This window comes from Cajanus cajan, chromosome 7, assembly GCF_000230855.2.
Source record: "Cajanus cajan strain Asha chromosome 7, NIPB_CcT2T_4, whole genome shotgun sequence".
In the NCBI taxonomy this organism is placed as follows: Eukaryota; Viridiplantae; Streptophyta; class Magnoliopsida; order Fabales; family Fabaceae; genus Cajanus; species Cajanus cajan.
The window spans coordinates 24,268,920-24,282,683 of record NC_138523.1 but is presented as its reverse complement, the minus strand read 5'-3'; positions in this window follow the sequence as shown (position 1 = coordinate 24,282,683).

The window sequence follows — 13,764 nt, the reverse complement described above, 5'->3', positions numbered from 1 at the left end:
ACCCGAAAGGGGCGCTGTGGGGTGCTAACACCTTCCCCACGCGTAACCGACTCCCTTACCCAACTCTGGTTGTAATGGCCAAAGTTGATTTATAAAATCAATTGCCTTATCCCTTTTTCCAATGTTTTGAGTAAAACATTGGTGGCGACTCCACGAACCCTCCTTTTACGAAAACCACTAATCCATGGAGGGTCCCGCTTGGGATTAATATGGATTGGTGAGACATTTTAATAAATAAATTGGATAAGATCGACAAGGTCTCAGTTTGAGAACAAGTCGTTCTAATAATCCAATACATTTTCAAAACTAAAATAAAAGCGAGCTCGACCGTCTTCGCGACCGCCGAGGCCCGTTCGGGCCGGGTGGCGACACTTCACAAGACTAAGAACTTGAGATCCATTATTTTCAAAAATATTTAGGTTGTGGATCTTAAGCTCTAAGGTTGTGGCAGCAGTAGGAAAAGAGCTAAAATCTTTATGAAGAAGAAAAGTCTTTTTGCAATCATTTTGAATTAAAAAGTGACTTTCCTTTTGCATAAAATTTTTGGAGGAGACACCATCCTCCTTACTCTTTTCCAAGAGTAGTGTCTTTTTTGTATTGAGAAGGTAAAGAGGTTGTTCATGATTTATTGAAAATTGACTTCTAGGAACAACTTCTTTGGAAGGGACACTTCCTTCCAACTCTATAACCTTCCCTTCCTCCTTCTCAAGACTTAAGAGGTTTTGTTTTTTTTCTAATTTTTCCTTTCTTTTTTCTTCCTCAAATTTATTTTTCATGACTTTTGATCCTCTAACACTTGGGAAGGTGTAAGAGGAATCAAAGTATGTTTCTTGCCTAGATGGACTAGGCGAATTTTGTTGCTAACACCATCATGAATGGCTTTTCTATCATGTTGCCATGGCCTTCCAAGTAGAATGTGACTTGCATCCATTGGAATGACATCACAAAAAACTTCATCTTGGTATTTTCCAATGGAGAAAGGCACACTTACTTGTTCCTTAACTTCTATAGGTCCATCCTTATTAAGCCATTGAAGTTTATAAGATTTAGGATGGGCTATAGTAGTTAAGTTAAGTTTATCAACCAACCGTTGACTTACAAAATTGTTACAAGACTCACTATCATTAATGAGAGAACATGTTTTCTTGAAAATTTTGCATCTAGAATGAAAAAGGTTCTCTCCTTGTGATTGATCTTGTTCTTTTAATTGGTTGGTTAATAACCTTTGGGCATTTAATAGATCACCCTCACATGGTGTTTCATATTTATGTTTATGGGACCTAGAAGGTCCATGACCCTTATTGGCATGGGGTTTGCTAGTCTCACCCCCCACCATAAGCTTATTCAACAACTCTTTTATGGTTTCATTGTTTTTTTCTTTTTTGATTTCTTTTCTCCTAATATATTCCCTAAGTTTTCTAAGCTCATCTTTAGTGCTTTTATGACTCTTAGGAGAATATTTACCATGCACACTACTATCATGAGAATGATCACTCATTTTTGCAAGAGAAAAGGTTTTCACAAATTTTAAAAGAATTTGCAAAGTGAGTGATAAAGATTTTCACAAAGAGTTTTTCTTTTTGGTGTAATACTAAGTACTTTGGAGGTCTAAGTATACAATTTGCACTATCAAGGGAGGTGAGCTACAAGGAGCTGTCGCCACCGGCCCGAAACGGGCTTTCGGCATTCGCGAAGGATGGTTGGACTCTGTTATTTGTTTAAAAATATGGATTGCTAGAATGACTTATTCTCAAACTGAGACCTTGTCAAACGAGCAATTTTATTAAAAGGCTCACCAATCCATGTTAATCCCAAGCGGGGACCCTCCATGGATTAGCGGTTTTCATAAAAAGGAAGGGTTCATGGAGTCGCCACCAATGTTTTACTCAAAACATTGGAAAAAGAAGTTTAAGGCAATCGATTCAAAAATCGACTTCGGCCATGACAACCAGAGTCGGGTAAGGGAGTCGGTTACGCGTGGGGAAGGTGTTAGCACCCCACAGCGCCCCTTTCAGGTTCCCTATGACAGATTATTTCTAAAAAATAATAGTGCGAAATTACTAAATTACCCCTATTTATTCTAAACAATTATAACTTAACTATCTACATGATGACAGTTAAATATACACACAGAAAGCAGTAAAATGAAGGTCTTAAGAAGAAACCTTTGAAGCGTGCTTTTATATTCAAGTAAAACTGGGAAGCTTTTTGGCGTTCCCTCGCTCTACAAGCCCGCTCGCTCCCTCCTAGAAAATTTTAACTATGGAAATCCGGAGGATTTCCCTTCGACTAAGTTCGAATCTCCAAGCTAAATGCTCGGAATTCCAGAACTTCGTCGGATCGACTCCCAGAGAGATTTCTAGGGCAGAACACTGCTCAAAAACCCCAGAATACTCAAGGAGAGAGTCAAAACTATGTGTGAAAGTGTCTAATGACGTCCAAATGACGTCTTATTTATAGGGAACAGGCGCAATACGGGCCCTGGAGTCAATACGGTCCGTATTGAAGTTTTGAACTACAATACGGCCGTATTGAGTTCAGTGCGGCTGTATTGAAGTTCAGAAACTTCAATACGGCCGTATTGAGTTCAGTGCGGCTGTATTGAAGTTCAGAAACTTCAATACGGCCGTATTGAGTTCAGTGCGGCTGTATTGAAGTTCAGAAACTTCAATACGGCCGTATTGAGTTCAGTGCGGCTGTATTGAAGTTCAGAAACTTCAATACGGCCGTATTGAGTTCAGTGCGGCCGTATTGTAGTTCAAAATGTTCAATACGGCCGTACTGAACTTTTGGGAGGCCGTATTGGGCTTTATTCCCTCCACTTCCTTATTTTGAGCTATTATAAGACCTCTAGACCTACAGAGAATCCTCCTAGGGCCTTCCATGAGTCCTTCTGGCTGACTTTCCTTTAGTCTTCAAGAGTCTTCAAGCTTTATTTCCGACCCGGACAATTTTAGGGGTCTACAGCTGCCCCCCCTTTACTTAGTCAAACGGCCTTTTGGTGTACCGTTTGATAAGTAAAGGAGTTGACCCAATTGTCCGGGGAATAAGCCATCCTTCCGACTTGTAGTGTCTTCAGGTGGGAAAATTGTTGAGTAGCCTCTCCAGGTTGAGTTTGCCCTCTCCAGGGTGAGTATTAGTCGTCGCCTCTCCAGGCTCATTGCATACCTCGGTGCTCTGGACATCTGGGTAGCTGAGTATTGCCTCTCCGGGCTTGTGCATACCTCGGTGCTCTGGACATCTGGGTAGCTGAGTATTGCCTCTCCAGGCTTGTGCATACCTCGGTGCTCTGGACATCTGGGTAGCTGAGTATTGCCTCTCCAGGCTTGTGCATACCTCGGTGCTCTGGACATCTGGGTAGCTAAGTATTGCCTCTTAGGCTTTGAGATGATTTTGTCTCCACAGTCCACTATGCTGCTTCGACGTTTTTTTCTGGTTTTGTGCCACTGAGGGCTGGATAACGCAGGGATCCGTCTAGGGGATGTGCAGTCATTCATAGGTTCTTGTGTCCCAACTTTCCTTTGCATAGTTGGTGCCCATTGAGGAATTTCTGTTTCCCTGGGGTGTAGACACGAAGATGCTCTTTCTGAGATGAGCGGTGCCTTATGATTGGCTGACGTCCTTTCGACGTTGGTGGAGTATCCCGGTTATCCTTATTCGGGTGACTCTTTTGATTTTCTGATTTTGTGCCACTGAGGGCTGGATAACGCAGGGATCCGTCTAGGGGATGTGCAGTCATTCATAGGTTCTTGTGCCCCAACTTGCATTTGCATAGTTGGTACCCATGGGGAATTTCTGACTCCTTGGGGTGTAGACACAGATGCTCTTCTTGAATTGAGCGATGCCTTATGTTTGGCTGACGTCCTTTGACGTTGGTGGAGTATCCCGGTTATCCTTATTTGGGTATCTCTTTTGGGTTTTCTTGGTTTTATTGCCTCTGCGTAGGCTGTTATCCGCTGAGGGATTCTGTCGTTAATTTTGTCTAGCCTCTTCTGTTAGGCATATTATCTTGATGTTCAATGATTGGCTGAAAAGCCAAATTCCGCTTGGGGAATTGTTATTGATCCTTTTTTTTTTTTGGGTTTTCCTTTTTGAAGGAGTGCCTCTTGTGTAGGCGACTGGGGATTTGAAGTTCTTATGTATCCCAGAGTATTATTTAGAAAGCCTCTTCAGGCTTAGCTTCACTCTTCGTTTGAGTTGGAAAGCTATCTTCCACTGAGGAAGTTTAAATCCTTTGACTTGGATATTTTGTTTGGATGATCGCGCTTCCATTGGGGATTTTGACGATCTTGCTTTGATAGCTCTCGCTGGGGATTTGTTCCATGAGCTTAAGCTGAGGTTCTTCTGGGGAGTATTATTTCTGCGAGCCTCTCCAGGCTCAGTTATTCTGAGAGAGTATTATTTCGGCGAGCCTCTCCAGGCTCAGTTATTCTGAGAGAGTATTATTTCAGCAAGCCTCTCCAGGCTCAGTTATTCTGAGAGAGTATTATTTCAGCAAGCCTCTCCAGGCTCAGTTATTCTGTTGAGGGAGTATTATTTCAGCGAGCCTCTCCAGGCTCAGTTATTCTGAGAGAGTATTATTTCAGCAAGCCTCTCCAGGCTCAGTTATTCTGAGAGTATTATTTCGGCAAGCCTTTCCAGGCTCAGTTATTCTGTATGAGTATTATTTCGGCAAGCCTCTCCATGCTCAGTTATTCTGTACGAGTATTATTTCGGCAAGCCTCTCCAGGCTCAATTATTCTGTACGTTTTATTGATTTTCTGAATTTCTGCATTTTGTTTGCTGCTGTCATACACAAGCAATTTTTCTATTTTTTCTATTTTATGCGACTGCCTCATGATGAGGTCTTTGAATGTGCAATTAATGTGCGTGATGCACAAAATGCAAGTTTAATTATTTTATTAATTTGTTTTTTTCTTTTTTCTTTTTTTTTTTAGAAAAAATGAATGGCTCCCCCTATCCTCTTCTTCTTGGAGGAATTTTTGTCATTGACGTTGTCGCCACCGGCCCGAAACGGGCTTTCGGCATTCGCGAAGACGGTCGGACTCTCTTTTATTTTAGTTTTGAAAATGTATTGGATTATTAGAACGACTTGTTCTCAAACTGAGACCTTGTCGATCTTATCCAATTTATTTATTAAATGTCTCACCAATCCATGTTAATCCCAAGCGGGACCCTCCATGGATTAGTGGTTTTCATAAAAAGGAAGGGTTCGTGGAGTCGCCACCAATGTTTTACTCAAAACATTGGAAAAAGGGATAAGGCAATTGATTTTATAAATCAACTTTGGCCATTACAACCAGAGTTGGGTAAGGGAGTCGGTTACGCGTGGGGAAGGTGTTAGCACCCCACAGCGCCCCTTTCGGGTTCCCTATGACAGATTATTTCTAAAATAACAGTGTAAAATTACTAAATTACCCCTATTTATTCTAAGCAATTATAAATTAACTATCTACATGATGACAGTTTAAATATGCACACGGAAAGCAGTAAAAGGAAGGACTTTAAGAAGAAACCTTTGAAGCGTGCTTTTATATATTTCGTAAAACTGGGAAGCTTTTTGGCGTTCCCCTCGCTCTACAAGCTCGCTCGCTCCTTCCTAAAAACTTTTAACTATGGAAATCCGGAGGATTTCCCTTCGACTAGGTTCGATCCTCAAGCAAAATGGCTCGGGGCTCAAGAACTTTGTCGGATCAACTCTCCGAGTGATTTCTAGGGCAGAACACTGCTCAAAAACCCCAGAATACTCAAGGAGAGGGTTAAAACTCTGTTTCAAAAGTGTGGAATGACGTCAAAATGACGCCATATTTATAGGGAATAGGCGCAATACGGGCTATGGAATCAATACGGCCGTATTGAAATTCAGAAATTTCAATGCGCCCGTATTGAGTTCACTGCGGCTGTATTGAAGCTTCAATACGGCCGTATTGATTTCAGTACGGCCGTATTGAAGTTTCAGAAACTTTAATACGCCGTATTGAGTTCACTGCGGCCGTGTTGAAGCTTCAATACGGCCGTATTAAGTTTAGTACGGCCGTATTGGGCTTCATTCCCTCCACTTCCTTATTTTAAGCTACTCTAAGACCTCTAAACCTACAGATAGCCATCCTATGGTCTTCTAGGAGTCCTTCTGGCTGACTTTCCTTCGATCTTTGAGAGTCTTCGAGTCTTATTTCCGACCCGGACAATTTTAGGGGTCTACAGCTGCCCCCCCTTTACTTAGTCAAACGGCCTTTTGGTGTACCGATTGACAAGTAAAGGAGTTGACCCAATTGTCCGGGGAATAAGCCATCCTTCCGACTTGTAGTGTCTTCAGGTGGGAAAATTGTTGAGTAGCCTCTCCAGGTTGGTGCATACCTCCGTGCTTCTAGTCACTTTGGTAGCGTGAGCCTTGCCCTCTCCAGGGTGAGTATTAGTCGTCGCCTCTCCAGGCTCGTGCGTGAGTCTTGCCCTCTCCAGGGTGAGTTTGCCCTCTCCGGGGTGAGTATTAGTCGTCGCCTCTCCAGACTTGTGCGTGAGTCTTGCCCTCTCCAGGGTGAGTTTGCCCTCTCCAGGGTGAGTATTAGTCGTCGCCTCTCCAGACTTGTGCGTGAGTCTTGCCCTCTCCAGGGTGAGTTTGCCCTCTCCAGGGTGAGTTTGCCCTCTCCGGGGTGAGTATTAGTCGTCGCCTCTCCAGACTTGTGCGTGAGTGTCGCCACCGGCCCGAAACGGGCTTTCGGCATTCGCGAAGGATGGTTGGACTCGTTTATTTGTTTAAAAATATGGATTGCTAGAATGACGTATTCTCAAACTGAGACCTTGTCAAACGAGCAATTTTATTAAATGATTCACCAATCCATATTAATCCCAAGCGGGACCCTCCATGGATTAGTGGTTTTCGCAAAAGGAGGGTTCGTGGAGTCGCCACCAATGTTTTACTCAAAACATTGGAAAAAGGGATAAGGCAATTGATTTTATAAATCAACTTTGGCCATTACAACCAGAGTCGGGTAAGGGAGTCGGTTACGCGTGGGGAAGGTGTTAGCACCCCACAGCGCCCCTTTCGGGTTCCCTATGACAGATTATTTCTAAAATAATAGCGTAAAATTACTAAATTACCCCTATTTATTATAAGCGATTATAAATTAACTATCTACATGATGACAGTTTAAATATGCACACAGAAAGCAGTAAAAGGAAGGATTTAAGAAGAAACCTTTTGAAGCGTGCTTTTATATATTGAGTAAAACTGGGAAGCTTTTTGGCGTTCCCTCGCTCTACAAGCTCGCTCGCTCTCTCCTATAAAATTTTGACTATGGAAATCCGGAGGATTTCCCTTCGACTAGGTTCGAATCTCCAAGCTAAGTGCTCGGAATTCCAGAACTTCGTCGGATCGACTCCCAGAGAGATTTCTAGGGCAGAACACTGCTCAAAAACCCCAGAATACTCAAGCAGGGAGTCAAAACTGAGTGTGAAAGTGTCGAATGACGTCCAATTGACGTCATATTTATAGGGAATAGGCGCAATACGGCCTACAGAAGCAATACGGCCGTATTGAAATTTTTGAACTTCAATACGGCCGTATTGAGTTCAATACGGCCGTATTGAAATTCAGAAATTTCAATACGGCCGTATTGAGTTCAATACGGCTGTATTGAAGCTTCAATACGGCCGTATTGATTTCAGTACGGCCGTATTGAAGTTTCAGAAACTTCAATATGCCGTATTGAGTTCACTGCGGCCGTATTGAAGCTTCAATACGGCCGTATTAAGTTCAGTACGGCCGTATTGGGCTTCATTCCCTCTACTTCCTTATTTTGAGCCATTCTAAGACCTCTAGACCTACAGAGAACCCTCCTAGGGCCTTCCAGGAGTCCTTCTGGCTGATCTTCCTTCAGTCTTCGAGAGTCTTCAAGCTTTATTTCCGACCCGGACAATTTTAGGGGTCTACAGCTGCCCCCCCTTTACTTAGTCAAACGGTCTTTTGGTGTACCGGCTGACAAGTAAAGGAGTTGACCCAATTGTCCGGGTGATGTGCCAACCTTCTGACTTGTAGCGTCTTCCGGTGGAAAATTGTTGAGTAGCCTCTCCAGGTTGTTGCATACCTCGGCGCTTCTGACAACCTCGGTAGCTAAGTTTAACACCAACGTGCCTTTGACGACGCTGATGGCTGAGTATTGTCTCTCCAGACCTTGAGTATTGTCTCTCCAGACCTTGAGTACTGTCTCTCCAGACCTTGAGTACCGTCTCTCCAGACCTTGTTTGAGTACCGTCTCTCCAGACCTTGTTTGAGTACCGTCTCTCCAGACTTTGTTTGAGTATCGTCTCTCCAGACTTTGTTTGAGTACCGTCTCTCCAGACTTTGTTTGAGTACCGTCTCTCCAGACTTTGTTTGAGTACTGTCTCTCCAGACTTCGTTTGAGTATTGTCTCTCCAGACCTCGTTTGAGTATTGTCTCTCCAGACCTTGTTTGAGTATTGTCTCTCCAGACCTTGTTTGAGTACTGTCTCTCCAGACTTCGTTTGAGTATCGTCTCTCCAGACTTTGCCTCTCAAAGATGAGGTAGTTGAGTATAGTTTGTCTCCACAGTCCACAATGCTGCTTCGACGGTTTGTTTTTCTGATTTTGTGCCGCTGAGGGCTGGATAACGCAGGGATCCGTCTAGGGGATGTGCAGTCATTCATAGGTTCTTGTGTCCCAACTTTCATTGCTTAGTTGGTACCCATGGGAATTTTTGACTCCTTGGGGTGTAGACACAGATGCTCTCTCTCTGATTTGAGCGATGCCTTATGTTTGGCTGACGTCTTTTGACGTTGGTGGAGTATCCCGGTTATCCTTATTCGGGTGACTCTTTTTGATTTTCTGATTTTTACTGCCTCTGTGTAGGCTATTATCCGCTGGGGATTCTGGATGTTGATTTTGTCTCCACAGTCCACGATGCTGCTTCGACGATTATTTTTGATTTTTATGCCACTGAGGGCTGGATAACGCAGGGATCCGTCTAGGGGATGTGCAGTTACTCATAGGTTCTTGTGTCCCAACTTTCCATTGAGTAGTTGGCGCCCATTGAGGAATTTCTGTTTCCTTGGGGTGTAGACACGAAGATGCTCTTTCTGAGATGAGCAGTGCCTTATGATTGGCTGACGTCCTTTGGACGTTGGTGGAGTATCCCGGTTATCCTTATTCGGGTATCTCTTTTGGGTTTTCTGATTTTTGTCGCCTCTGTGTAGGCTATTGTCCGCTGGGGGATTTTGTCATTCATTTTGATTAGCCTCTTCTGTTAGGCGTATCATCTTGACGCTTGATGTTTGGCTAAGAGCCAGATTCCACTTGGGGAATTATTATTGATCTTTTCGATTTTCTCTTTTTGAAGAAGTGCCTCTAAGTAGGCGAATTATCTTGATGTTCAGTGTTTGGCTGAGTGCCGCATTCCGCTTGGGGAATATTTATTGAAATTTTTGATCTTTTGCTTTTTGTAGGAATGCCTCTTGAGTAGGCGACTGGGGATTTGAAGTTCTTATGTATCCCAGAGTATTATTTAGAAAGCCTCTTCAGGCTTAGCTTCACTCTTCGTTTGGAAAGCTACCTTCCACTGAGGAAGTTTAAGTCCTTTGACTAGATATACTGCTTGGGCGATCGTGCTTCCATTGGGAATTTTGTCGATCTTGCTTTGATAGCTCTCGCTGGGGATTTGTTCCGTGAGCTTGAGTTGAGGTTTCTCTGGGGAGTATTATTTCTGCGAGCCTCTCCAGGCTCATTTATTCTGTACAGTTTGTCGAGTATTATTTCGGTGAGCCTCTCCAGGCTCAATTATTTTGTATGAGTAATTGTTTTTTTGTTCAGTCCGAGAATGCGAGCTGAGACGTCTTTTGGAGAGTATTATTTCGGCAAGCCTCTCCAGGCTTAATTATTTTGTGGGAGTATTATTTCAGCAAGCCTCTCCAGGTTCAGTTATTCTGTGGGAGTATTATTTCGGCAAGCCTCTCCAGGCTCAATTATTCTGTGGGAGTATTATTTCGGCAAGCCTCTCCAGGCTCAGTTATTCTGTATGAGTATTATTTCGGCAAGCCTCTCCAGGCTCAGTTATTCTGTACGATGAGTTGCTTTTCTTGTTCAGCCCAAGAATGTAAGCTGAGATGTCTTTTGGAGAGTATTATTTTGGCAAGCCTCTCCAGGCTCAGTTATTCTGTATAATTTGTTGGATTTTCTGTATTTTGCCTTTTTGTTGATTTTGGCTTTTTCTGTGTTTTTGCCTTTTTTGTTGATTTCAGCTTTTGCTGTATTTTTTGTTGATTTTGGCTTTTTCTGTATTTTTGCCTTTTTTGTTGGTTTTGGCTTTTTCTGTACAGAAATGTCTCTGAGGAGTATTATTTTTGCAAGCCTCTTCAGGCTCAGTTATTCTGAGAGAGTATTATTTCGGCGAGCCTCTCCAGGCTCAATTATTTTGAGAGAGTATTATTTCGGCGAGCCTCTCCAGGCTCAATTATTCTAAGAGAGTATTATTTTGGCAAGCCTCTCCAGGCTCAATTATTCTGAGAGAGTATTATTTCGGCGAGCCTCTCCAGGCTCAATTATTCTGAGAGAGTATTATTTCGGCGAGCCTTTCCAGGCTCAGTTATTCTGAGAGAGTATTATTTCGGCAAGCCTCTCCAGGCTCAGTTATTCTGAGAGTATTATTTCGGCAAGCCTCTCCAGGCTCAATTATTCTGAGGAAGTATTTTTTCAGCAAGCCTCTCCAGGCTCAATTATTCTGTACAAACTGAGGAGTATTGTTTGTATCCTTGCCTTTTTTCGTTTTCGGCTTTTGTTGACTGCTGTCACAAGCAATTTTCTATTTTTTCTATTTTATGCAATTGCCTCGTGGTAAGGTCTTTAAATGTGCAACTAATGTGTGTGATGCACGCGATGCAAGTTTTTATTTTTGTTCTTTTATTTAGAAAAGTGAATGGCTCTCCCTATCCTCTTCTTCTTTGGAGAAGTTTCTGTCATAGACGCGAGGGAGGATTTTTGTGAGCCTTTTATGCAGGAGATTATGGATTTTATAGGAACCCCTCCAATTTTCTTTATTGACCGATTATTAAGGAATTTCATAATTTTTTTAGAAATATCAATTTAGAGGCATAATCACATGGTCAAGAGAGAAAAGAAATGAATAGATATTTTATTAATATTCACAAGTGTTTTTACAGAAAGATATACAGAAGGAATTTCTGAAGAATGGCTGGCCAGGGTAGGCTATATACATTTTTGGCTTAAACAATTATATCTGTAATTGTTGCTCTTTACGTTCCCCTAATTGCTTCAGCCTGAGCCAGGAGTGCAGATGCTGCAAGACGCTTGCTTCTAGAAGATAATCACTTGAACCGCCTTTCGGTTTTCGATTCAAGCGATCGTTGCTTGCTTTGCTCTTTCATCTTATTCTTTTGCCCCTAACTTTTGCCTAGGACGTATCCTAGCGGGGATAATTTTGCCTTTGTTTTGCCTAGTACCCTTGTACTGGCGGGCTTTTTGTTTTGCCCTAACTTTTGCCTAGGATGCCCTTTTTAGGGTTTTCATCCTAGCGGGCTTATGCAAGCAACGTCTTCAAGCATAATACTTCTTTACCACGTCAGCGTTGACTAGGTATCGAAGTTCTTTTCCATCCATGTCTGTGAGGATCAATGCTCCTCCTGAGGAGGCTCGTTTTTCCACGTATGGTCCTCCGTGATTTGGGGCATACTTTCCGATTTTGTCCTTTTGAGTTGGTAGCAATTTCTTCATTACCAACTCTCCCTCATGGTAGACTCGAGGGTGGACTTTCTTGTCAAAAGCCTTTTTGATCTTCCTCTGATAGGCTTGACCATGGCATATGGCGTTCAGCCGTTTCTTTTTGATAGGGTTCAACTGGTCATATTGGCTTTGAACCCATTCTGCCTCGGAAAGTTTTGTTTCCATGATTACCATTAGATAGAATATCTCGACTTCGATGGGTAGAACTGCCTCCACCCCATAAACGAGTGAGAATGGAGTAGCTCCTGTAAATGGACGTACTGAAATCCTATAGCCATGAGGAGCGAAGGGTAACATCTCGTGTCAGTCTTTAAATGAGACAACCGTCTTTTGCACTATTTTTTTGATGTTCTTATTGGTTGCCTCGACTGCCCCATTCATCTTTGGCCGATATGGGGAAGAGTTGTGGTGTTGGATCTTGAATTCTTGGCACAGTTCTTCCACCATTTTGTTGTTCAGATTAGATCCATTATCAGTGATGATTTATTTCTCCATGCTTCCACTAGATTATTCTAAAATCTTTTGGGACAAGAGAGAAAAGAAGGGAAAGATATTTTTGTTTTGAAGTTTGTGTTTTAAAGGGGATTATTTTTCAAAAATGGTTTTTGTAAGAATGGATGGCCAAGGTAGGCTTATGTGTTTAGGCTTGCTTGATTAAACACTTATGAAGTTAAGAAAATCTTTGTTTATTGACGTTGTGATTTTGACAACTTGGATAGCTGCTCTTGAACCTTTCTTTTATTCGGCTCATGGTACCATCATGGATTTCTTTTGTTTTTTGATTGTCCTTATTTTTGCCTAAAACACCCTTTTGTGGCGTTTTAGCGGACCTTTGTTTTTGTTCATTTTTGCAACCCTAACTTTTGCCTAGGTCACCCTTTTGTGGGATTCCTAGCGGGTCTTTTGCTCTTATTTTTGCGCAGACCCCTTTTTGGGTTTCCTGCCGAGCTTCTTTTATTTTGAAGGATTTATTTTTATCCATGATGGCACTTGTCAAGGCCAAGGGAAGGTGCTCCAAGTTGTCACACACACTTCCACATAAAAATGATGTGGGTTTATTATTATTAAGATGATTTTAACCTCATTCATGTTTATTCAAACAGGGTTAAAGATAATGTGGTTTAGAATTTTATTATAAGCAAGAAAAGAAGCAATGAAGAATGATTTTATTATAATCATAGCGGAAGCATGTGTCCTTATTTCATCACTGATATGGGTCCCAATATTGACCTCTTTTATCTCTCGGCCATGCCCCAAATTTATAGTCTCCAATTTCTCTTGACGAGCTTCTTGATCTAGCAATCTTTGCAGATCCGGAGAAATGGTTTCCTCATCACTGTCCAACTCAACCCATTCATCCTCAACTTTTGGATCCCGGTCAGAGCGAACAATTACAGACATAATTATTTTATTGGTTCTGTTTAGGTTTAGAATTATTAATGTTAATGAGGAAAGAGAGAAAAGAACAAAAAAAAGAATAATGTGAAAAATGCCTCTTTATTGATATGTATTAAAACTGTACAAAAACCCTTATTTTCATGAAAAGGTTCTCATGATCTCGGGTACTGATCATGAGTCCCTAAAAGAGAAATATGAAGGGGCCCTATCGTGGCTTGTTCTTCTCCCTACTCCTGCTTTGGCAGAGGATTCTTGCTCACGTCGGGCGCTGTCGAATCGAAGGTGACCCACCCGGCATCAATAAGGTTTTGGACCTTGTATTTGAGAGCTAGGCATTTCTCTGTTGAATGCCCTGGTGCCCCCGAATGGTATAAACATTTGTCTTGTGCCTTGTACCAATCGGGGTAAGGTGGGTCGATCTTCCTTGGTGGAACATGAGCTAGAAGTTTGGCTTCTACTAGCTTCGGCAGGAGATCGCTATAAGTGGTCGGAAGTTTATCAAACTTCTTCACAGGGGTGATTTGCGATCTTCCTGACTTCGAAGTGGAAGAAGATGAAGAAATGGTTATGGCGTTGACTCCTTCCTCCTTCTTCTTCCCAAAGGTCTTCTTAGCTTCG